The sequence below is a fragment of the Pristis pectinata genome, chromosome 20 (assembly GCF_009764475.1).
Source record: "Pristis pectinata isolate sPriPec2 chromosome 20, sPriPec2.1.pri, whole genome shotgun sequence".
NCBI lineage: Eukaryota > Metazoa > Chordata > Chondrichthyes > Rhinopristiformes > Pristidae > Pristis > Pristis pectinata.
This window is the reverse complement of record NC_067424.1, coordinates 35,773,572-35,796,676: the sequence shown is the minus strand read 5'-3', so window position 1 is coordinate 35,796,676 and position 23,105 is coordinate 35,773,572. Positions and strand designations below refer to the sequence as shown.

Below are 23,105 nucleotides of genomic sequence, written 5' to 3'. Positions count from 1 at the left end.
AGGGGATGGATAACAAGACAAATTTCTCCTTGGCAAAGAGGCTATAGGTTTACAATAAAGGGTATGAGATTTAAAGGGGAAGATTTAAAAGGGTGCAGAGGAGATTTACCAGGAAGTTGCCCGGATTGGAGAGCATGTCTTATGAGGATAGGTTGACCGAGCTGGGGCTTTTCTCTTTGGAGAGAAGGAGGATGAGAGGTAACCTGATAGAGGTGTACAAGATGCTAAGAGGCATAGATCGAGTGGACAGTCAGAGACTTTTCCCCAGTGCAACAATGGCTAACACGAGGGGACATAATTGGAGGAAGGTATAAGGGGGATGTCAGGGAAAGTTTTTTACACAGAGAGTGGTGGGTGCGTGGGACACACTGCCGGCAGAGGTTGTGGGGGCAGATACATTAGGGACATTTAAGAGACTCTGAGATAGACACATGAATGATAGAGAAATGGGAGCGAGGTGTGAGGGAAGGGTTAGATAGATCTTAGAGCAGGATAAAATGTTGGCACAACATTGTGGACCGAAGGGCCTGTACTGTGCTGTAGTGTTCTATGTTCTATTTAATTTCAGCCTGAGAGTAGTTGAAACCTAGAGCACACTGACTGATGGGGTGGTGGAGACAGGTGCTCACGCAACATTTGAGAAGTGCTTAGATGAGCCCTTGAAACGCCAAGGCATAGAAAGCTTAAATATCTGCCTCCACCACCTCCCCTGGCAGCGAGTTCCAGGCACCCACCGCTCTGTGTAAGAAAAAAAAACTTGTCCCACAAATCTTCTTTAAACGTGCCCTGTCTCATCTTAAAACTACGCCATCTGATATTTGACATTTCCACCCTGGGAAAAAGACCCTGTCTATGCCTCTCATAATTTTATATAAGTAAGAAACAAAAAAATAACGACGGGAGTAGACGATTCAATCCCTCGAGTTTGCTCCGCCCGTCAGTAAAATCACGACCGATCATTCATTTCAACACAGTTTCCCTGACTTGTCTCCACATCCAAAAATCCACCGATCTGTGTCGAATGCGATCAATGACTGAACCTCCATAGGTCCTCCAGTGCTTCACCTCGATTCCCTTCTCCCCATTGAGAGTTAGTGGAACCGCGTGGAACGTACAAATTCTGGGATAGATCTGTTGGACCTAATGACTTGTTTCGCTGAAGGCCTGGTAATTTTGCTTTAATAACGGCTGAACGCCTCAGGAGTGGAGGTCGGCTCTCGGGAAGCAGAGGGACTTTAGCTCAAAGATCTCCTCGGGAATAATTCGTCCTTGTCGAAACACACCGCTGGCGTGAAAGTTGCCTCAAGTCAGAGGCGAAGCAACGGGAGACGCCTGCGTTGCAGTATTGGACCAGGTTGAATGGCGATACAGGCTCAAGGGCAAATTGGCTTAATCCCGTCAGCGCGACCGATTCCCAGAAATGGATCAGTTCTCTGCAGTTGCCCAGCTAACAGGTTGGCGAACGAGCGTGGCCGACAGCTTGCGGGTAAGACCAGAAAGACTATTGGCATTTGTAGAGCGGTCCCTTCTCAACCACGCTCGCCGCTTCTTGCCCGCGCTCCAAACCCCACTCCCTCTCCGCCGAGTCTCCGTTATTTCTGAGCGGGCTGCCCCAAACGGCAGTGGCCCACTGCAATACCGGCTGACGGAGGAGAGGGCAGGCTGTTTGGACAAGATGCCGTAACTGAACGAAGGAACCAGACATAAAGACAAGACAAAACCGCTGGGCTCAACAAGTCAGGCAGAGTGTGTCCAGCATTTTCTGTTGTTGCTTCCGATTTCCGGCATCTGCAATTGTTTTTGCTTTTGCAAAGGAATCATTTGATTCGTCCTTCGCGACCATCCATTCTATATTAAGTCTAGAAGGGATCATGGATCACCCCAATTCATGCCTGAGGGCCTGGGCTGGCAGTGATGCTTCTAATGGCAGACCAATGTTGGTGATCTACAGATCTGGAAATGGAAAACAGTAACCAGTTCACTGTTCCAGGGCAGGAGCGAACATTAGCTCTGTTTCCCCGTCTCTCTTTCTTTTCTGTCTTGCCCGGAAGCCACCAAGTAGCCGGACCTCTGTTACCGCAAGTAGGTGCGAAGGAATATCCAAATGACATGCGGTTAGTTTGATTAGACCTAACATTTAAGTTGTTACTTCAGTGAGGAAACCCAATGCTATCCCCGAACATGATTTTTTTTTAAAAAAACAAGAAGCAAAAAGCAAGATAAATGGGAAGCACAAGAGACTGTGGACGCTGGAATCTGGAGCAATGGACAAAATGCTGGAGGAACTCAGCAGGTCAGGCGGCATTTGTGGAGGGGAATGGACAGTTGACGCTTCGGGTCGAGACCCTTCACCTGGACTAAACGATAGAAGGGAGATGGTCAGAATAAAGAGGTGTAGGGAAGGGGCGGAGCAAGAGCTGGCAGGTGATAGGTGGATCCAGGTGAGGAGGGGCAATAGACAGATGGAGGAGGGGAGAGGGGAGAGGGGAGGGGCAACAGAGGCTGGGAGGTGACTGGTGGAGGTGACCAAGGGTGGAATCTGATGGGAGAGGAAGGTGGGATCGTGTGAGGGAGGTGGGGAGGGCAGGTGGGAACAGTGGGGGGTGGGGAGGGAGGGGAGCCAGTGGGCGGAGTGTGTGGGTGATGGGCAGATGGACAGGGTTGAAAGAGTGGCTGCCATTTTAAACGCAAGTCCAGGGACACACCAATGGCCCAGAGCACATCTCCCTCCTTCAAACCAGAAGTGTAGGGCCTCGTTCAAAAGCAAATTCTCGTCCTTGCTTTAATGGGGCACCTTAGTTCCGCGACCCCTTCCCCCCTCCTCCAGCCCTGTAAACCCTCGGAGTCCGGGGTATCTCATCTTCATTTCTACCTTCTGTACCTGTCAGTTGTGGTGCCTTAAAATTGCTCAGGTCTCAGCCCTGTACATGTCTATGTCCGTTTCCTCTCAATAAGACACTCATTGAAACCTACCTCTTTGACCAAGCATTCGTCATGGCCCTTAACATTAGCCTTATGCAACTGGGTGTCAAATCCTGTTTGATAATTTGCCCGGGAAGGTTACACTATTTTAAAGACGCTATCCGGCCAATCGCCATTTCATAATTTTTACTATTTTGGGAGTTCCTCACAATTTGAATATCTGTTTGAGCTCCATGCCATTAAAAACTAGGAAGCCCTCAATGATTTTTAGTTCTGTGGTAACCCTCAAGGGTCATCTATGTTGCATCTTTTTGTGTCTGTTCTGGTGCTTTTGTATCCCTTCTGTAACGTGAAGACCAGATCCGTACTCCAACTGGGATCCACTAAGGTTTCTACAGAAGTTCTGCATAACTTCTGTAATCCTTCTGAAAATCAAAGCAAATAATTCGTTTGCTTTAAATGTGGGTTTATTAATGTGTGCCGCCACTTATCAAATTACTCCTCCAACAGGATCTTTTTGCTGCGGACTTTTCTTCTCAACAAAATGCACCTCACACTTACATTGAAATTCGTTGGCCGTTTACATGCCCGTGGTGCACGTTTATTCACGACGTCTTGTATTGCTTCACAATTTGGGTCAGTATGAGCAATAATCCCAATGTGACGTGACACAATGTTGGAAATTCCCTTCCAATTCCAGTCCAAATTATTCGATAATCGCTCAACCGAGCACCGATCCCTGTGAGGGAAACTTTCCCACCTTCCTCGGACTTGTGAACTTTTACAATTGACCTAAAACACACATAAATCCCACTCAACAAAGCAGACATCAATGCATTTCACTGTATGCCAATCAGCTTTTTATTCGCAAATGTAATATTGGTGGGACGAGTAATATCTCAAGTTAATGCACAATATCGTTACCAAACATAATACAGAGAAATCGGGCAGGAACTGCCCCTACATAGTCCAAATGAACATCTGGGCGAAGAGGTGGGCGAGGCCCAACGCAAGCTATAGGAACACCACCCCATATTCCGCCTGAGTGGTCTACAACCCAAAAGTATGAACATTGAATTTTCTAGTTTCAGGAAACCCTCACCTCCGTTCGCTTCACCCCAACACCACCACCACCCCTCCCTTCCGATCCTCTTCTGCTCTCCTTATTTTTGCCCCTTCTCCTAACGCCCCTCTCCCTCCGGTCTCCTATCGCCCATTTCCATCCCCCTCCCGGCTGCATTCACCTACCACCCACAGATTTCACCCACCGGCTCCCCCACGCCCACCCCCCCCCCCCCATCTGGTCCTGGTTCATCTGCCTGTCACCTCTCCTCTAATGGCTCCCACTATCACCTTCCCTACTTAGGAGATGCCAGCACTGGCTCCCACATCACCGTCCAGCAGCCGTCTCCACCTTCACCCTCCCCCACACACCTCCAGGCTCCATCTTCCTCTTTTTTTTCTTCATCTTCCTCCATCTATCATGTCGCCCAACTCCAACCCTCCCCCTCCGCTACCTGCCTCGGTCTGCCCGCCATCCTTCAACACCCCCCTCCGTCCACCAATCACCCCTGGCTTCTTGTCTCACCACTTCCCCCCCTCCTCATTCTGCTGGCCATCTCCCCTCTCAGTCCTGATTGCAGGGTTTTCGACCTGAAACGTCGACAATTCCTTTCCCCACCCCCCACAGACGCTGCTCGGCTCGCTGAGTTCCTCTAGCAGATTGACTGCTGCTCCTGAAGCTGGCGAGCCACGCCCGTAACCCTTTCAACGAAGGGATTTCCATTGTGCTATTGGGTAGGGAGCTTCATGATTTAGACTCAGCAACCATAAAGGAATGGCGATATATTTTCAAGTCAGGATGATATGTGATTTGGAGGGAAATATGGAGGTGGTGGTGCTCCCATGGGTCCGCTGCACTTCTGCTCCTTGGGGGTAGGGATCATGGGTTTGCGCGGGTATTGGGGTAGTCAGAGTGAGTAAAGAGTGCGTTTTGTAGATGGTACACACACTGCAGCCAATGGGTGCTGGTGGTGAAAGGAGTGAACGTTTAGGGTATTGGACCGGGTGCCAACAGCCTTGATGGTGTCAAGCTCCTTGCCTGTCGTTGGAATTGTACCAATCCTACCTGTTGGAGAGTATTCCATCCAACTCCTGACTGCTGCCCTTTGGACGGTGAGTCACAGGATATACAGCCCCTGACCTGTTCTTGTGGCCACAGCATGTATGTAACCAATCAGAGTTTCTGGTCAAAGGTGAAACCAGGACGTTGGCATTAAGGAACTTCGCAATGGCACTGCCTTTGAATGTCATGGGGCAGGAGATGGAGGTGGTCATTGCTGGCCACATTTGCAGCAACAGATATTGTTTTTCACCTCCGCGGTAGTAGCGTCCTGAAAAAGGAGGACATTTCAAATGTCCTGGAATAGAAGGCCTCATTTTGAGAGCAAGTGCGGCAGAGGTGGAGAACTTAGAGAAGGTGGATGGCATCCTTACAAGAGTCATGGTGGGAAGAGGTATGATCTCGTAGCTGTGGGAGTTAGTGGGTTTACCAGAACATAAAACAGTACAGCAGAGGAACAGGCCCTTTGGCCCCGATGTTGTGCCAAACTAATTTAAACTAGTAGTTTAAAGCTTACTAGACTAGTCCCTTCTGCCACGCAATGTCTATATCCCTCCATTCTCTGCACATTCATCTGCCTATCTAAGACTCTCTTAACCGCCTCTGTTGTATCTGCCTCCACCACCACCCCTGGCAGCGCATTCCAGGCACCCACCACTATGAGTAAAAAAAAACTTGCTCCACCCATCTCTTTTGAACATACCCCCTCTCACCTTAAATACATGCCCTCTGGTATGACATTTCGACCCTGGGAAAAGATACCGGCTGTCTACTCTGTCTGTGCCTCTCATATCTTATAAACTTCCATCAGATCTCCCCTCAGCCTCCGCCGCTCCAGAGAAAACAACCCAAGTTTGTCTAAACTCACCTCATAGCACATGCCCTCCAATCCAGGGTTTATAGTAATGTCAGTGAATAAGTCTTTGCACTCTCATCAGCCCGTGCCTGAACGTTGTCTAGCGCTTGCTTCATGCTGAAAAGGGCTGCTTCAGTTGCTGGGAGTGGAGTGCGGGTTATGAACGGAATTGGTCATTGGACAATAATTAGCAAGCATCCCCACGTCTGGCTTTCTGCTGGAAGGAAGATCACCAATGCGGTAGCTGGTATTGGGTGGGGAGGACGCTGCGACTAAGACACTGAGTCCTGCAGTGATGTCCTAGGTCTGCCTTGAAGAACCTCCAAAAACCACAACTATCATCTTCCTTTGTTTCAGATACGACTCCACACAAGGGAAAATATTTCAGTTGTACCAGCACTCCCCGGCAACACACTTGATCAGAACCTCCTTCGCTATCGGGAGCAATCGTTCTCCCCTCACCTCCACCGTCTTTTCCTGATTAATTTTCAGCATCTCGACATCGCTGGCAAAGCCACCATTTCGCGTCCATCGCAAATTGCCCTTGAGAAGGTGGCGTTGCGTCACCTACTCGAAGTCCTGAGATCCTTCTGCGACAGGTCACTATTGACGGGTAAGGAGTTCCAGGACTGAGGCCCAACAATGAGGACGCATCAGCCATACATTTCCAAGTCCAGACGGTGAGAGAGTTGCTCTGTGTGTGTGTGTGTGTGAGAGAGTGAGAGTGAGAGTGAGAGTGAGAGTGAGAGAGAGAGAGAGAAGATGATGATGTTCCCATGCTCCTTTTGCGCTTGTCCTTCCTGAAGGGAGATGTGTCCGCTTTGGGAGAGGTGTTACCTGGGGAGTAATTGCAGTGAATTTAAAACTCCGCACTTCGATCCAAGTTTGGACCAAGACTTTTTCCGGAGCGGGCTGGTTCCACAGTGGAATCAGTGAGCACATTATGAGGGGTAAGTTGTCCTTGGCACTGTCGATGACAATTTGAACCACTATGACTGGGCTGTACTAGTCCTCCTCTTTGCAAGCAGAACCCAGCTGGACAGTTTTCAACCTTGTTGCGTGGTCGCCTCAGGAACTGAGTAGGAGGCTTGTCTAACTCTTGCAGTCTAATGTGGGAAAGAACAAAAAAACATTTGCTCAGCTGCTGTTTGGAGAACTGACGTAATCCGTGGCCTTCAGGAATCAAAAGGAAGCAAGTCCTAAAACACGATACTCGATTGTGGGTTTGGCCGCGGTGAGCGAGACAGCCAGTTCGTGCGCGGTGCGACTCTAACCGGAAAGCCCTCGCAACCAAACATACACAGCCGGATCGCACATTCCAGCGCAGTGGAGTTTGGTGACAGGACTCCCTGTCTGCATCAGTGGGGCTTCCTGCAGCAAAACGGCAGAACTTCCAAGCGGAGGAACGGAAGAGAAAGCCCCCGCCATTCCCCTCTCCTTCTCCTCCCCCTCCCCCGTTCCCCCTCTCCTCCCCTCCTCCGCCATTCCCCCTCCCCTATTCCCCCCTCCTCCCCCCGCCATTCCCCCTCTCCTGCCCCTCCCCCGCCATTCCCCCCTCCTCCCCCTCCGATATCCCCCTGCCCCTCTCCCCCCGCCATCCCCCCGCCATTCCCCCCTCCCCATTCCCCGCCGCTATTCCCTCCTCCCCCTCCCCCCTCGCCATCCCCCCTCCTTCCCCTCCCCCCGCCCTCTCCTGCCCCACCCCCCTCTCTCCTGCCATCCCCCCTCTCCTCCCCCTCCCCTCCTCCCCTACCCCCCTCCCCCCTCCCGACCCTCCCCCCCGCCATCCCCCCCCCGCCTCTCCCGACCCTCCCCCCCGCCATCCCCCCCCCCCATCCCCCCCCCGCCTCTCCCGACCCTCCCCCCCGCCTCTCCCGGCCCTCACCCCCCCGCCTCTCCCGACCCTCCCCCCCCGCCTCTCCCGGCCCTCACCCCCCCCCGCCTCTCCCGACCCTCCCCCCCGCCATCCCCCCCCCGCCTCTCCCGACCCTCCCCCCCGCCATCCCCCCCCGCCTCTCCCGACCCTCCCCCCCCCACCTCTCCCGACCCTCACCCCCGCCATCCCCCCCCCGCCTCTCCCGACCCTCCCCCCCCCCCGCCTCTCCCGACCCTCCCCCCCGCCTCTCCCGGCCCTCACCCCCCCCCGCCTCTCCCGACCCTCCCCCCCGCCATCCCCCCCCTCGCCTCTCCCGACCCTCCCCCCCGCCATCCCCCCCCTCGCCTCTCCCGACCCTCCCCCCCGCCATCCCCCCCCTCGCCTCTCCCGACCCTCCCCCCCGCCATCCCCCCCCTCGCCTCTCCCGACCCTCCCCCCCGCCATCCCCCCCCTCGCCTCTCCCGACCCTCCCCCCCCCCCGCCTCTCCCGACCCTCCCCCCCCCGCCATCCCCCCCCGACCCTCCCCCCCGCCATCCCCCCCCGCCTCTCCCGACCCTCCCCCCCGCCATCCCCCCTCTCGCCTCTCCCGACCCTCCCCCCCGCCATCCCCCCCCGCCTCTCCCGACCCTCCCCCCCGCCATCCCTCCCCGCCTCTCCCGACCCTCCCCCCCGCCTCTCCCCCCCGCCTCTCCCCCGCCATCCCCCCCCGCCTCTCCCGACCCTGCCCCCCGCCATCCCCCCCCGCCTCTCCCGACCCTCCCCCCCGCCATCCCCCCGCCTCTCCCGACCCTCCCCCCCGCCATCCCCCTTCTCCCGACCCTCCCCCCCGCCATCCCCCTTCTCCCGACCCTCCCCCCCGCCATCCCCCTTCTCCCGCCCCTCCCCCCCGCCATCCCCCTTCTCCCGCCCCTCCCCCCCGCCATCCCCCTTCTCCCGCCCCTCCCCCCCGCCATCCCCCTTCTCCCGCCCCTCCCTCCCGCCATCCCCCTTCTCCCGCCCCTCCCTCCCGCCATCCCCCTTCTCCCGCCCCTCCCTCCCGCCATCCCCCTTCTCCCGACCCTCCCCCCCGCCATCACCCCCCCGCCTCTCCCGACCCTCCCCCCCCCACCTCTCCCGACCCTCACCCCCGCCATCCCCCCCCCGCCTCTCCCGACCCTCCCCCCCCCGCCTCTCCCGACCCTCCCCCCCGCCTCTCCCGGCCCTCACCCCCCCCCCGCCTCTCCCGACCCTCCCCCCCGCCATCCCCCCCCCGCCTCTCCCGACCCTCCCCCCCGCCATCCCCCCCCCTCGCCTCTCCCGACCCTCCCCCCCGCCATCCCCCCCCTCGCCTCTCCCGACCCTCCCCCCCGCCATCCCCCCCCTCGCCTCTCCCGACCCTCCCCCCCGCCATCCCCCCCCTCGCCTCTCCCGACCCTCCCCCCCCGCCATCCCCCCCTCGCCTCTCCCGACCCTCCCCCCCCCCCGCCTCTCCCGACCCTCCCCCCCCGCCATCCCCCCCCGACCCTCCCCCCCGCCATCCCCCCCCGCCTCTCCCGACCCTCCCCCCCGCCATCCCCCCTCTCGCCTCTCCCGACCCTCCCCCCCGCCATCCCCCCCCCGCCTCTCCCGGCCCTCACCCCCCCCCCGCCTCTCCCGACCCTCCCCCCCGCCATCCCTCCCCGCCTCTCCCGACCCTCCCCCCCGACCCTCCCCCCCGCCTCTCCCCCCCGCCTCTCCCCCGCCATCCCCCCCCGCCTCTCCCGACCCTGCCCCCCGCCATCCCCCCCCGCCTCTCCCGACCCTCCCCCCCGCCATCCCCCCCGCCTCTCCCGACCCTCCCCCCCGCCATCCCCCTTCTCCCGACCCTCCCCCCCGCCATCCCCCTTCTCCCGACCCTCCCCCCCGCCATCCCCCTTCTCCCGACCCTCCCCCCCGCCATCCCCCTTCTCCCGCCCCTCCCTCCCGCCATCCCCCTTCTCCCGCCCCTCCCTCCCGCCATCCCCCTTCTCCCGCCCCTCCCTCCCGCCATCCCCCTTCTCCCGCCCCTCCCTCCCGCCATCCCCCTTCTCCCGCCCCTCCCTCCCGCCATCCCCCTTCTCCCGCCCCTCCCTCCCGCCATTCTGTTTCATTCCCCCTCCCCACCATATCCCCTCTCCTCTCCTCACCATATCCCCTCTCCTCTCCCCACCATATCCCCTCTCCTCTCCCCACCATATCCCCTCTCCTCTCCCCACCACTGTCCCCCCCCCCTTTCCTACCATACCCCCTCTCTTTCTTCACCATTCTCCTTCTCACCTCCCCACCATTCCACCTCCTCCCTCGGCCATCCCTCCAACCCCCCATTACCCCCTCCCCACCCCATTCGCCTACCAGACCGTGCCATTAGACGATGCACGCCCTGTTCTTGAACCCACACCGCTGCGGTCTTAGTTCCATCAGCCTTCAGTGGAACTTCTCGCCGAACCAAGCGAATGCGACACGTTTGACTGACAACAGCAGGCCGCTCATGCGTGTCTCGCCACATTGTGCGTGTCCCAGCTTTGCACTCTTTCAGCTGGCTCCTGCGGTTTCACTTTATCCAAATCCAGTTGTGGGTGACATGGAATCTACCAGCATTGTTCACCACACATGTTGCTTCCGTTTTAACGCCTACAAAAAGCAATTAGAATTGCACGGGAATATACTTGGTGCAATAACCTTCGTTGCAAATGGCTCCTCCCTCCTTAATGTTTGCCAAGATTTTTGTTTAGCAGCTCAGCTGCTTTTCAATTGAAGTCTGTGCGTGTTAGTAACCAAGGTCCCCGCACACCACCAACCACAGCCCGTCTGACGCAGCTGTTTGCAAACTGAAAATCCTCCGGTTGCACCTGGGAGTGGTGTACGGAGAGCACCTTCAAATCTGTGTTCAGGTGGGATAGGAAGGGAAGACTTAGATTTATTTCGCGCCTTTTACTATCTCGGAAGCTCCAAGGATCTTCCCAGACAAACGCAGCAGGGCAAACCAATAAATAGAATAAATCATCGGGTTTTGGGTGTGTCTTGAGAAGCAGTTCCCAAGGATGGCCCCACAGACGCACAATCCATATTTTTCCTTCCTCTGCTTACCTTTGACCCATCCCCGGTGGATCTGCTCTCCCCTCCTCCCCCACACCTGCCTATCACTATCTCTTACCTGCATCTACCTATCACCACCTTGTGCCCACCCCGCCTCCCTTCTTTTGTCCACCTATCACTGCTCTGCTTTTCCCTCCTATATATCGGGCTTCCCCTTTTCCTATCTTCAGTCCTGAAGAAGGGTCCTGACCCGAAACATTGACCGCCTGCTTTTCTCCACAGATGCTGCCTGGCCTGCTGAGTTCCTCCAGCATCATGGTGTTTTTCATCCAATGACTGGGACCAATTAACCCACCTGGCGGCTAAATTCAATTCATTTTACACGACGTTGCATTGTTGACAAGTGTGAACATTATGAAGTGTCCAAGCCCGGCGAGTTACACAGTTGAACTGCAGCAGCCCTTCAGTTGAAATTACTTCCAGGTGTTCTGGGGTAGAGGGATTTGGGGCTTTTGTTTGAAGACCTGGTGGGAATGAAGGATCAGCAAGATTCCTAAATCGGGACTTGCAAGGGAACCGGTAGGTGGTGGAGTCCCGTGTGCCCGCTACTCTTTTTTATTCCAAAATAAACTTTATTCACCATAAAAAATAATCTATATACAACAATAAAACAGTGCAAACCTTTACATTCGCGTACAGACCAATCATTAATGTTACCTTTTTAAAAAAATACACAGCACCGATGCCACTCATGTGGCTCCCTGGGGTGATACCCCAGTCCCATATTCACACCACTTAAGGGGCTTCGTCACTTGACCCTGCCCCTCCCTCTCCTGTGGCAGAAGAACCCTAAACTGTCGTCCTTTCCCACCCAGCCCACGCGTTGGTTTTTCCCAGCTTCAGTTCATCCATCAGCACGTCCTCCTGCAGCCGGGACTGTGCCAGTCAGCAGCATTCCCTTATGGATATCTCACAGTGCTGGGAGACCAACAAGTTTCGGGCAGACCACAGGGTGTCTTTCACCAAGTTGATGACCCTCCAGCAGCAGTTGATGTCCGTCTGTGTGTGTGTCCCCAGGAACAGCCCGTGGATCAGAGAACCTTCTGTTACGCAGCTGCTGGGGATGAACCGTGACTAGGACCCTTGCATCTTTCGCCACACCCACCTCGCAAACTCAAAGCCCGCAAAGAGGTGGGCGACCGTCTCATCCTCAGCGCAGTCCTCCCGGGGGCAGCGCGCGCTGTTGGGAGTGATGTTTCAACCACGCAGGAAGGATCTGACTGGGAGGGCCCCTCTCACCGCCAGCCAAGTGAGGTCTTGGTGCTTGTTGGTGAGTTCTGGTGATGAGGCATTCTGCAGATGGTCTGGACAGTCTGCTCAGGGAACCACCCCACGGTATCCATCGAGTCTTTCTCCTGCAGTGTCTTCAGGATGTTCCGTGCCGACCACTGCCTGATGGACTTGTGGTCAAAGGTGTTGGTCTGGAAGAACTTTTCCACAAAGGACAGGTAGTGCGGCAACGTCCAGCTGGCTGGGACGTTGCGCGGCAACAGGGTCAGGCCCATCCTTCACAACACCCGGAACAGGTAGAACCTCGACATGTAGTGACACTTGATGCTCTTGTCTGGAGAGTGAGTGCATTTGCACTGTGCTGGAACACCCCTGCAACTGGAAAGTGTGATGTAGATGGTACAGGGGCCACCGTGCATTTGTGGTGGCAGATGTGGAGACTTATTACTTGGGAGTATTTGCATGCAGTCTGGTCGCCACATAATAGGAAAGGTATGATTGCACTGGAGAGAGAGAGAGAGCAGAAGACATTCACCAGATTATAGCCTGGATTGGGGGAAGAGATCAGATAGGCTGGGCTTTGGTTTTGCCTGGAGATCGCCCAGCCCTTACTGGTCGCCCAATACAACGAGAGAACGCTGCCAACTGACACATTCCAGGCTGCGGGAGGACGTGCGGAGGGACGCACTGATGCTGGGTGCAGCCAACGCAAGGGCTCGGTGGGGAAGGACTGCAGTCTAAAGTCCTTCTGCCTCGAGACATGGAGAAGCTAAACCCTGTATAAAAGCCTCTCAAACACTAGAAGCTCTGTATTGCCCAAAGGGGGCCACATGGGTGCTGTATATCCAAAACGTGCTCACACTACCGATGTATAGACCCGATTACAATGTGACTGCATAGACTGAACAACACTACGCTGCTTTTTATTTGTATTTCTTAAATATATTCTTTTTGCCTTTCCCCAGAGTGAAGGAGGCTGAGGGGTGATGATAGAGGTATATAAAATTATGAGAGGCATAAATAGGGTAGATAGTCTTTTGCCTGTGGTATGGGTAAAAATAAATCAAGAGGGCATAGGTGAGAGGAAGGAGTTAGGATCTGAGGGCTACACTTTGGTTGATGGCAGGAAGATCCCGCCGGGGGAAGTGCTGGAATCAGATACAATCATTATGTTTAAGAGACATTTAGACACTTAAATAGATGAGGAAATAGAAGGATACAGACCTAGTGTGGGTAAATGAGATTAGTTGAAATGGGCATAAAGGCCAACATGGACATGGTGGGCCGAAGGGCCTGTTTCTGTGCTGTACATCTCCATGACTCTGTTGATATTGTGGGTGGGAGTCCAAATAGAGTGGGCCTGCTTTTGTTGTTGAATTGTTTTCAGAGATGTATTTATTGCAAACTGGAGAGTATTCTGAAGGATACCCAGCTTCTGGTGTGTTTATGCAGCTGACATCAAAATTGTTGATGGACGTGGGGATGGGAGGAGAAAGTAGTGGTAGGGATGCCATTCCATGCCAAAAAAAGGTAGGCATTTAAACTTCTTGATGGTCATTGCCTGGGCATTAGGTTTAAAGAGTGCTGCAAATGGAATTGAATATTGTTCAATCACGTGAATGATGTTCAAAGGAACATGAGTGCATTTGTAACAAGTCCTGTGAGCTAACATCCAGATTCAACAAGAGATTAGGAAGGCAAATGGTATGTTAGACTTTATTACGAGAAGATCTGAGCACAGAAGTCTTACAGCAAAGGTATAGGGCCCTTGTAAGACCACAGCTGGAATATTGCACAGAGTTTAGGTCTCCTTATCTGAGAAAGGATGGATTTGGCATAGAGAGATTACAGCAATGATGCACTGAATCCAGGGATGATGCGTTTCCCCATCGAGGAGAGACTGGGAACACCAGGCCCATGTTTTCTAGAAGAACGAGACTGAGAGTTTGCAGGCTCGATGCAGGGAGGAGGTTTCCCCGGTTGAGAAGTCTAGGGACAGGGGCCACAGATTCCAAATAAGGGGCAGGCTAGGCTGCTTTGGACTGGAATGTGGAGACACTTCAGAGGGTGCAGTTTTGAAATTCTCCAGCCCAGTAGGCTGTGGAGACTCAGTCGTTGAGTTCATCCAAAACAGAGATCGATGGATTTCAGGACTTTAAGGGCATCAAGGGACACGGAGATGGTGCAGGAAAATGGCACCGAGGTAGATGATCAGTCGTGATGAATGGCACAGCAGGCTCAAAGGGCCACGGTCTTCCTGATGAGGGTTTCAACCCAAAATGTTGACAGTTCCTTTCCTCCCACAGATGCTGCTCAACCCTCTGAGTCCCTCCAGCAGATTGTTTGTTCCTCCAGATTCCAACATCTGCAGTCTCGCGTCTCCGTGACCCTGTGGCTGTTCACTTCTGCTGGAAGACTAGTCTTCAATGAAGCAGCTGAAGATGGTTGGGCCCAGGTCATTGCCCTGAAGAACTTCTGCAACAATAGTCTGGGGCTGGAAAGAACGATCTCCAGCAACCACAATCATCTTCCTTAGTGAGGTTTGACTCCAGCGTTTTTGCTTGATACCCCTTGACCAGCCAGAGCTCCTCAACTCCCACCAAATGCCACCTTGATGCTATGGTCAGTTACACTTACTTGTGGAATATTTGAACCAAGGCTGTAATAAAGTCTAGATCCAAGCCGGCCAGGTAAAACCTGAATTTAGAACTGGCAAATAGGTTATTGGTGGGGAATTGCTGCTTGATAGCACTGAGATTATCTATCGGGCACAGTAGCATAGTAGTTAGCGTAATGCTATTACGGCACCAGCGACCTGGATTCAATTCCAGCCGCTGTCTGTAAGGAGTTTGTACGTTCTCCCTGTGTCTGCGTGGGTTTCCTCCAGGTGCTCTGGTTTCCTCTAATGTTCCAAAGATGTACGGGATAGGAAGTTGTGGGCACGCTATGTTGGTGCCGGAAGCGTGGCTTGCGGGCTGCCCCCAGAACACTCTACGCAAAATGTACTTCATTGTGTGTTTTGATGTACATGTGACTAATAAAGAAATCTTATCCTATCCCTCACCCCTCCATCACCCAATGAAGCAGCGCTTCCAGACTGCCACCGATCCGAGGGAAACAACGTTTTTTAACTCTCTCCCAATCCCTGTACCAATTGATTTACGCCAAGTTATTGGTGCAGGAATTGGATTAATCCTGTTCATTCTGCCGCAGTCTCTAAATTTACACAGTTCAGATCTCCCTTTAACTTTTGTTTCAAACAATGGCATCCCTGCCTCAGCAGACTACTATAAATAACTCTTCCTGCCTTGCAATATCCTCAGCTCTTCTCCGCACTCTCGCTGGTGCCATCACATCCTTCCTGTAATGTGGTAAGTAAACTATATTCTTAGCACTGAGCCCTATCTAGATTACTGCACAGTTCTAGCCTGCTCTTGTACATTCTGCCTTAGCTAATAAGGACAAGTATGCCTTATTACTTGCTATGACAACTGAGGCCATCAGATCCACGCCACTCCCCAGCAGAAGAATCCAAGCAGGAGTTCCTCAGCCTCAGAGAGGGGAAGGTCGGAGAGGATAGTTTCCTCAGCCTCCCCCACCCACCTACTACCCACACACTTTACCCACTGGATTCCCCTCCCCATCTGCTCTTCATCTCTCTCCTAAATAGTTCCCAGTATCACCTTCCTTCCATACCAGATTCCAGCACTGGTAGCCTTAGTGTCCCCACTGATCACCCTCCAGCAACCGTCTCCACCTTCACCCATCTGGCTCCATCTGCCTCTTTCTTCCCCCCCCCCCCCCCTTGCCTGTTTCCACCCATCACCCACCTGCCTCTGTCTCCCAACTCCACCCCTCCTGGCTCCTTCTGCCCATCATCCTTCACCTCCCCTCAGTCCCCCACCCCGCCGTCTCACCCTCTCTCCATACCGGCCATCTTTCCTCTCCACACTCAGTCCTGCTGACCCGAAACATCAACAATTCCTTTCACCCTGCAGGGGCTGCTCGACCCCGAGTCCCACCAGCAGTCTGTCGCTTGTTCCCCTTTCCTTCCCTGTAGCCCAGACCCCTGCTGCTTCACAGGGCCACAATCTCCCCTTTGACACTCCTACACTTATGGGGAATTTACAGCCATCAGTTAACCTACCAGCACATCTTTGGGAAGTGGGAAGAAACCAGAGCACCCAGGGGTAAAACCCACACAGTTACACAGAGCATGTGCAAACTCCAGGGACATATCACTGGAGGGCAGGATGGAACATGAGTACTAGGGGCTATGAGGCAGCAGCACTAACTCCCTCAACTTCAGACCTTTCGTACACTCCCGCTATTACATACAGACACTAATTAGAAGCAGTGGACCACTCAGCCCCTCAAACCCAAACCACCACTTAATAAGATCCGACTGTAATCTCAACATCACATTCCTGTCTATCGGCAACATTTCACTTTCTTGCTAAATATCCATCTATCATCTTCAAAATATTTCATAGAATCTGCTTCCACTGCCTTTTTCTGGGGAAGTATTACAAAGATGCACAGAAAATAAAAGTGTGCCGCAGTCTTAAAGGGAAATCTCTTTTTATTTAAACAGTGACACATAGTTCTAACTTTTCCTACAAGATTCCTGTGCTCTCTGCACTTCTTGGTACCTTGTTTACCCCTTCAATTGCAATATCTCACTTCTCCAGATTGAATTCCATTTGCCACTTCGCCCACTGTTGACGTTTTCCTGCAGCCCCGAGCCTACTTCCCAATAACCACTTTGCTAACTTCCATATTATCCACAAACTTAACTGGAGGAGCCACAATTAAGATCCCAGTCATTATACATGACCAAAATCAAGGTGCTGCTACCAAGCTCTGCAAACCCCAATTCGGTCTCATCTGCAAACTCACAGATCACGCTGCCTACATTCTCATCTAATCCATTACTATCTATGAAGATCAATCGGAGGACCCAGCACCGATACCTGTGGGACACCACTGGTCACAGGTCTCCAATCTGAAAAGCAACCCTCCACTACCACCAAGCCAATTTTGTATCCAATTTGCTGGCTCACCCCAAATACCATGTGATTGAAACATCCGGACCGACCTACCATCTGGGACCTTGTCAAAGGCCTCGCTGAAGTCCATGTTGACAATGCCTACTGCTCTGCCCTCATCAGTTTTCTTGCACCTCTTCGAAAACTCAATCAAATGCGCAAGGCATGATTTCCCATGGGCAAAGCCATGCTGGCCATCTCTAATCTGTCCTTGCCTTTCCAAATGCAAATAAATCCCATCCCTCAGAATTCCTTCCAATAACTTTCCCACCATTGATGCAAGGCTCACCAGTCTGTAGTTCCCTGGCTTATCCTTTTTAAATAAAGGCACAACGTTAGCTACCTCCCAGTCTTCCGGTACCTCACCTCAGCTAAGAAAGATACAACTATCTCTGCCAAGGCCCCAGTGATCTCCTCTCTTGCTTCCCATATCATTCTAGGTTACACAGGGGATTTACCTCCAACACCACCTGCTCTGTAATGTTGGGATGCTCCAGTACATCACTATTCTCATGTACCTCTCCATGGTAAATATACTATTCATTTAAGACGTTGCCCATTTCCTGTGGTTCCACACATAGATGGCCACAATGATCCGTCAGATTACCTGTTCTCTCTTCCCTGCTACTCTATTGCTCTTAATATACTTAGAATCTTTTAGGATTCCCCTTTATCTTGTCTGCCGGGGTATATGCTCTCCTACCTTCCTTCCCAAGGGTACTCCTACATCCCTTATACACCTCAGGGGACTCACTTGATCCCAGCTGCCTATACCTGACATATACCTCCTTTTTCCTGTCCAGACCCTTAACACAAGATAGGATATCTTTATTAGTCACATGTACATCGAAACACACAGTGAAATACATCTTTTGCGTAGAGTGGTCTGGGGGCAGCCCCCAAGTGTCGCCACGCTTCCGGTGCCAACATAGCATGCCCGCAACTTCCTAACCCGTACATCTTTGGAACGTGGGAAGAAACCGGACCACCCGGAGGAAACCCATGCAGACATACGGGGAGAATGTACAAACTCCTTACAGACAGTGGCCGGAATGGAACCTGGGTCGCTGGCGCTGTAATAGCATTAGGCTAACCGCTACACTACCATGCCTGCCTCGGACAACATCCCTCATCAACCAACATTCCCTAATCTTGCTGGCCTTGCTCTTCACTAACAGTAACGTACTGGCCCTGAACTCTTCCTATCTCACTATTAAAAGCCTCCCACTTGGCAAACACCCCTTTACATGCAAACAGCCTCTCCCAATCAACCTTTGCAAGTTCCCATCTGATGCCATCAAAATCAGCCTTCTCCCAATTTCAGACTAACTTAAGGACCAGTCTGATCATTTTTCCAATAACCACCTTGAAATAAGGTCACTGGTCTCAAGTGCCTCCGCACTGACACATCAACCATTTGTCCAGCCTCAATTCTGAAGGGGAGATCAAGTGTAGCTCCTTCTTTAGTAGGGCCATCTATATATTGCTTTAGAAAACTCTCCTGGGTAGTGTGGCAGAGCGGTCTAAGGCACTGGATTTAGGCTCTGAGGGGATGTGGGTCTGAATTCCACCACTGCCAAGGTTCAAATTTTAGGGCAGGCTACGGTAGTGTAGTGGTTAGCATAACACTATTACGGTGCCAGCGACCTGGGTTCAATTCCAGCCACTGTCTGTAAGGAGTCTTTACATTCTCCCCGTGTCTGCGTGGGTTTCCTCCTGTGCTCCGGTTTCCTCCCACATTCCAAAGACGCGCGGGTTAGGAAGTTGTGGGCACACTATGTTGGCGCCGAAAGTGTGGCGACACTTGCGGGCTGCCCCCAGAACACTCTACGCAAAAGATGCATTTCACTGTGTGTTTCGATGTACATGTGACTAATAAAGAAATCAAATCAAATTCTGCTCCATCTAATCCCATAACAGTGTCAGGGAACATGGGGAAAGTTAATAATCAGCTACCATTATAACCCCCTTATTCCTATACCCATCTGCAACTTCCCTACATATTTGCTCCTCTAATTCCCGCTGACTATTGTGGGGTGGGGGGGGGGGGCTATAGTATAATCCCAAAGTGATCACACCTTTCTTATTTCTAAGTTCTACCCACATGGCCTCTCTGGATGTTCTCTCTGGGGACATCCTCACAAGGTACTGCTCTGGCGTTCTCCCGAATCAACTCTGCCTCCTCTCTTGCCTCTGCCTGTATCACACCAGAAGCACTGACCCCCTGGAACATTCAGCTGCCAGTCCTGCCCATCCCCAGCCACCTTTCCTTGATTGCTCTATCACAGCCCCTTCCTGCTCCGAGTTCATCTGCCTTTCCTGTGAGGCGTTATAGGTTTAGTTATGTTAAAGAGCCTCCTACAAGCGTTTCATGGAACAGTGTTGGAGTTCGTAAGTGAAAAAAAACAGCAGATGCTGGAAACCTAAAATAAAAGCCGAAAATGCTGGAACCACTCAGCGGGTCAGGCAGCCTCTGTAGAGAGAGAAAAATGTTCACGTTCCACGTCAAAGACAATGGAAGGAAACCTTCCCCGTTCTGACCAAGGGCCTTACACCATAACATTGTTTCTCTCTCCCCCCACAGGCGCTGCCTGACCTGCTGAGTGTTTCCAGCATTTTGTGTTTTTATTTCAGAGGTCACGTTTATTTCTCAGCGAACAGTGATCATAACTTTGTCAGCTCCATGCGCTAAATGGCCGCGTCCCGAAAGATTGGATTGAAAGGGACCGTTTGCCTGCGCTCTGGGATCGTTCCGTTTACATTAGGTTTCGAAGGAAGATGGGCGTGGAAACCGGACACCCTGGGACACGTTACTCACTCACAGCGCAAGTGAAAAGGGGCTTCACCTAAACCAACTCGATGCCAGTTTCAAAACAGGAAACGCCAAACCACCAGAATGAAACAGAAAGCAGAACACACTGAACAAATTCCAAGCAGGCCGTCAGGTATATGAGACCGTTCCTTGCCCGTCTATCTCACCTCAAAGAATGGATTGAAACCCAGTTGGCAACACACAAAGCGCTGGGGAAACTCAGTAGGTCGAGCAGCATCTATAGAGGGAAATGGACAGTCGAAGTGTCGCCATTTCCCTCCGCAGATGCTGCCCGACTCGCTGAGTTCATCCGGCTTTCAGATCCCAGCATCTGCAGTCTCTTGTGTCTCAATATAACAGATGCTGGAATCTGGAGCAAACAAAATAAAACCGGAGGATATCAGCGGCTTAGGCGCCAGTCCTGATGAGGGGTCTCGACCCCAAACGTCGATCATCCCCCTGCCTTCACAGATGCTGCCTGACCCGCCGAGTTCCCCCAGCGGTTTGCTTTGAAGTTGGTTCCTCTCCTCCCACGCTGGCGGATGAGAGGGGAACCACGAAAGGAGAGCAACTGCTCCCGCCGCAGGAGCTCACCGAGGCTGAAGTCACCACTGCTTCACAGCCCGGCCCAATCATTTTATCCAATTCAGTCACCCAACGAAAGTCAAATGAGAGAGCGTGTCTACCAGACTAGACCAACGCCCGAGAAACAAAGGACTGCAGATGCCGGAATCTACATGAAAAACACAGATACTGGAGGAACTCAGCAGGCCAGGCAGCACCCGCGGAGAAACACAGGCGGTCAACGTTGAGTTCCTCCAGCATCATCATGTTTAGACGAACGCCCCGTCTTGTGCCTGCGTTCTGCTGGATACCCTCTGGTCACTCCAATAGATCGCAGGTGATGTACGACTTCTCGTCCCTGCGTCCATACCCCAAATCTTTCACCACCTCCTTTCCCCAAAACCAGATGCGTCTCGAATCCTCCTGAATTTGTCACGTTTGCCTTTGAGAGATGAACTTCCAGATATCCGTGGCGAGAGAAAGAGAGAGAGATTGAATATAGTCAGCCAACTGTACCATTCGGGCTTGGATGGGCAGTTTTTTTTGGACGTCAAGACGGAGGAAGAAGAAAGCTGTAGGAAATTGGACCGAGTTCTAGATAAAGAGCAGGCTGGTGTGGCCTAATGACTTATTCCAAGTGGTCAAGTCTTGCTCCGCTCTTGTTTCCTGCAGCATAACTCGGAACTTTCATTTGGCAGACGCTTCAGTTGTTTTGCCCAGTTACACAGTCAGTTGTACAGCACAGACACGGGCCCCGCGACCTACCGTGACTACCTATCCACACTAATCCCATCTACCTGCATTAGATCCAGAGCCTAACATAACTTGGCGATTCAAGCGCTTGCCTCGAAGCGCCTTAGATGTGAAGAGCCTCCGCTTCCTCCGCCGCCTCAGGCAGTACATTACTCAGTTTACTCGCCGAATTTTTCTTGCGCTGCGCTCCACCCCATCCACTCCTCTCCCCAGAACATGTTGCATTTCGATTTTGCTTCCAGCTCTGCCCAGAGGTTTACCGACCTGAGGCGCAGAAAGACGAGCCGCTTCGCCGGTTGGAGCCTGGCCGGCTTCTTACGCTCAAGATCGTTCATTCCAGCCAGATAATAAACGGAAGAATAAACCGTCCCAGTTACAATCAAGGCAACACCAAAACTGGGTGCTGATTGTTGCGTGGATTGGCATTAAACCTGTGGACGCACTGGGCGTTGGCTTGGGGAATGGGCCAAGGCTTTGCCCCTCCTCACTCCCCACACACATTGAAGATGTCAAATTCCACAACTGAAAGGGTGAAACCCCAGTGGAAGATGTGTTTTGGAGCTCCAGCTTAAGTCCTGGGGTCTCTGGTGTGTGCACGGCTGTACAAAAGGAACACGGCATGTTGCAAACGGTGGGAGTAGGGGGTTTGGTCATTAAGAAAAACACGATAATGCAGGAGGAACTCAGCAGGCCAGACAGCGTAGAAGAAAAAGCAGGCGGTCTTTCAAGTCAGGATCCTTCTTCAGGACTGAAGATAGGGAAAGGGGAAGCCCAATATACAGGAGGGAAAAGCAGAGCAGTGATAGGTGGACAAAAGAGGGGAGGCGGGATGGGCACAGGGTGGTGATAGGTAGATGCTGGTGAGAGATAGTGATGGACAGGTGCGGGGGAGGAGGGGAGCGAGGAGGTGGAGGGTTGGTTAATGCCTGGGGGATTTGTCGTTTTACTGACTGTGACCGCTGCCTTTCACGCCAAAGAACAATGCACACTGCTGAACATTGAGGGCGTTTACTATCGTGATTAACAGGGGAAAACAAGCAAGAGTGCCTACTTCTGCAAAGAACACGGTCGCTCCTGGTGTTAAAGCAAACAAAACCCGTGTCATTTTGGGGTAAAGTGACATACACATGATACACGCTAAGTTCAGCAGTAAGCTGTCTGCAAAGGCCATTGGGCATAGGAGTCACGTGACAATGTACCCATCAAGAATCCAAAGTAAAACTGTACATAAATAGATTTTTTTTTCATTAAAGTTGGTACAGGCATCGGGGCCCCGTTTCCTGGTCAAACAGTTGCTTTAAAGTCCCAAGTAACTTGGGCCAACTCGCCGAACAGTGAGACAAGAGTCTACAGCTGCTGGAATCTGGAGCAACAAAACGCTGGAGGAACTCAGTGGGTCGAGATTCTGCGATTAAAGACACGCTATTTTCTTTTCATATAAAGAGTCACCATCCAGTGCATGGGTCGGGCCACTTTCTGGCTTAATGTAGAGAGAGAAAAAAAATACAACTCACGCAATCCGTCCCAGCCGCGGACGCGCCCAGAACAGGAACAGGCAGCAGGAACTGACAGCCCTAGATGAAGGCAAGGCAGCGCGTTCACTGACTGCCACTGTCCGACATCTCGCTGAGTGAAAATAGTCTCGCAATATCTGCCACACAGTTTGCATTATAAAAAATATTTAAAAAAATAAACTTCGACGTGACTAATGCATGAAATGCAACAACTGCAACCTCGGAGTGATAACAGACTTTTTAAAAAAACAGTGCAAAGGTTTAGTGTTTCGGTGGGTTTGCAATGTCATTTAACGCAGTGCTTGCATTGCCGC

General features: G+C 52.7%; 1 long non-coding RNA gene across 1 annotated transcript; it reads right to left on the bottom strand.

Moving 5' to 3' along the window:
* Positions 1-6,629: 6,629 nt before the first annotated feature.
* On the bottom strand, positions 6,630-22,884 carry LOC127580691 (uncharacterized). Its single transcript, XR_007957864.1, has 3 exons — positions 22,792-22,884; positions 10,127-10,405; positions 6,630-7,006 (listed from the first exon to the last, which is right to left on the bottom strand). It is a non-coding gene; the product is annotated as an uncharacterized LOC127580691 (long non-coding RNA).
* Between the last annotated feature and the right edge of the window lie 221 nt (positions 22,885-23,105).